The sequence below is a fragment of the Propithecus coquereli genome, unplaced genomic scaffold, assembly GCF_000956105.1.
Source record: "Propithecus coquereli isolate 6110/MARCELLA unplaced genomic scaffold, Pcoq_1.0 Scaffold54, whole genome shotgun sequence".
Classification (NCBI taxonomy): Eukaryota; Metazoa; Chordata; class Mammalia; order Primates; family Indriidae; genus Propithecus; species Propithecus coquereli.
Window position 1 is genome coordinate 3,532,718 of NW_012151285.1, and position 2,781 is coordinate 3,535,498.

Here is a 2,781-nt window from a genome sequence, read left to right on the forward strand (position 1 = left end):
TATTATATTTGTAATTTTAAACATGGTTATTCTACTTTCTCTCCCTTGTAAACATTGGGCAGGAAGAGAACCGGGCTTTCAAGAACTCACACTCACACCACTGGGCAAGTTTAGGTCTTCAGCTATTGCAAATGAATTAGCATGTGCCTGGGGCTAACCTAAGGCACCTACATCCAATCCTTGGTTCTGTTAACCAGAGCTGCATATACATATGGATGAATCTGAAGCACAAACTCATAGTAAGGTCGAGACTTAGAAAGTGATTTAATAATTTAGAATTTAGAATTATGTAGAGAATATAGGGTTATTGTAGAAAATTAGAAATAAATAATTTTATCCAACATTAGAAACTATTATCTATGGTGAGACCTAGTAACCACAGGAATTGTGAATAAATGAAGAATCTTAGAGACTTAGTGTTACATAGGAAGCACAGCCACCTCCTTGGATGTTCCCATTTCACAGATGAAGAAAGGGAACTGATGGACGTTTGGTGACTTTCCTACATTCAATAGGTGGCATTCCAACAGTAGAATCTTAGTGTTCACCTAACGAGAATATCCCAAAGCTGTCATTGTTTCATAAACTTATAAGAGGAATCATTTTTAGGAAAAAGTAATTCCATTAAAACAACAACAAAAAACCCACAAAAACTTGAAATAAGCAAGTTAAAACTGTAGATATGAATATAACTTTCTATTGTATTGTTCTTCCACTCTGTCTCATTGAAATGTAAGAAAAGATTTTACTGGCGATGAGGAAAGTTGAAGATGGTAGCACGTAGGCTTTGGGTGAGAAGCCATCATGATGGGAAAATGCTAAACGTGACTATTTTAGTAATAAAATGCCATAAAATAACCGCGAGAGAAGACTCAGTATGGGACTATGGCTACTGAGAAAAAAAGAACCAGTTCTAGCTAGGGGAATTGAGAAAAACCCCAGAGACAAATGATAACATGGGTAGCCTAGGTAAACTTATTTCATATTTCATGGTTAATGTTTAATTTTTCAGATTAAAAAAAAGTAATAAAATGCCACGCATTAAAATGAGAGAAAAGAAAGTGCTGAAGCTGGAGGTTCAAGTGATTGGCATGGAGTCCTATATACGTTTAGCTGCTGTACAAAAGTTTTATGATAAAACCGAACATCTATGAATGAATGAGTGCAGAAAATTCTTGATTATTATGAATAATCAAATTTCACAGAATATAAAAGCTTTAGTGTAGCCTATAGTTTCAATGGACTTCGTCGCCATACCTTTCCTAGAACTCCTCGGAAGGAACATCCCAGGCAGTTGAGTTTTATGTTGTGATTTTCCTGAATACGAACTCTTCCCTTCGGGACCTGTCTGCTCCTCCCTCTGTTCACTTGATTGCTGGGAATTTTACACCGATCACCAATAATACGGGTGGGTAAACTTTTCCTGTAAGGGCCAGATAGTAAATATTTTAGACTTTTTGAGCCACGAAGTCTCTTTTACAACCATTGAAGTCCGTCTTGTAGCACAAATGCAGCCACAGGTGATATGTAAATGAATAAGCGTTGCTGGGTTCCTGGTATATTTTATTTATAGACGCTGAAACTCATATTTCATATAATTTTCATATGTCACGAAATATTATTCTTGTTTTGATTCTTCCTTTTCAACTATTTAAAAATGTAAAAGCCATTCTTAGCTTGCTGGTTTTATAAAAACAGGGAGTGGGCTGGATTTGACCCATGGGTTGCCATTTGTGGAGCCCGGAAGCAAAACCTTAGAAACAAGGAGAGTAAAAAACGAAAATGTTTTTTTTTTAATTCATAAAACTGCTTTAAATATTTTTTTTTCCTTTGAAGGATCAAGAGGGAGATTTTTTTACGTTGCTATAATGATAGTAGTAATAATGGTTAGCACTGTACTATAGCTCTTTCTGTGTGCCTGGTGCTTTTCAAAGTATTAATACTTTACTTCTATTGACTCTTTTAAGTCTTACAACAAACAAATGAGATAAGAACAATTATTATCATGCCCATTTTAAAGATAAGGAAACCCAAACACGGAAAGTTTAAATAATTTGTCCAAATTGTTATTAAAAATAATAGGGCCAAGATGGGGAGCCAGGCAGTCTAGTTCCAGCATGAGTGCACTCAACTGTAAAGCTAGTTTCCAACTTGCTTTAGTCACACGCCCCATGAAGCTTGCCGCGTGTCTTTCTGCTTGAATATTCTTCACAAGGTCTAGAAAATTTAGTGGGATGTTTTCATCTGTCTGCAAAGTAGTATTTGAGGTGAGAAAGACTGAAAAATGCTAAGCAAGCTTTCATTACAAGTCAATACATGCTTTTAAAAAAATTCTTGAATAACATAGTTTTAGTAGGCAAATTCATAATGACAGGAAATCTTCCAAAAATTTCAAAATTGAAAATGAAGAAAGCTTTATTTGCTTGATTGATTGATACCGAAGATAGGGCAGACTTCAAGACTTTTTGTGTTGTTTGAATTAAAAATGAAAAGTGCTATCGAAGTGGGATCCACTGGGGACTGTGCTAATACGGCTGGTCTTGGAGACCCTAAAAGGCCCCTGAACAGCAGAGTGTTTTACTTTCAATTTAACTTACAAGTCACTAATCAAACAACAAGAACTACAGAACGTAAAGAGAAAATTGGTTATCAAAGACCCCAAGTCTGTGAAAAATTTCTCAACTATATCACCAATTATAATAAGTCTTTGAAACAAGCTATGTCTTATGCGTATGTATGTATGTATGTTTGTTGGGGGGATGACTCTTCTTCATTTATGCA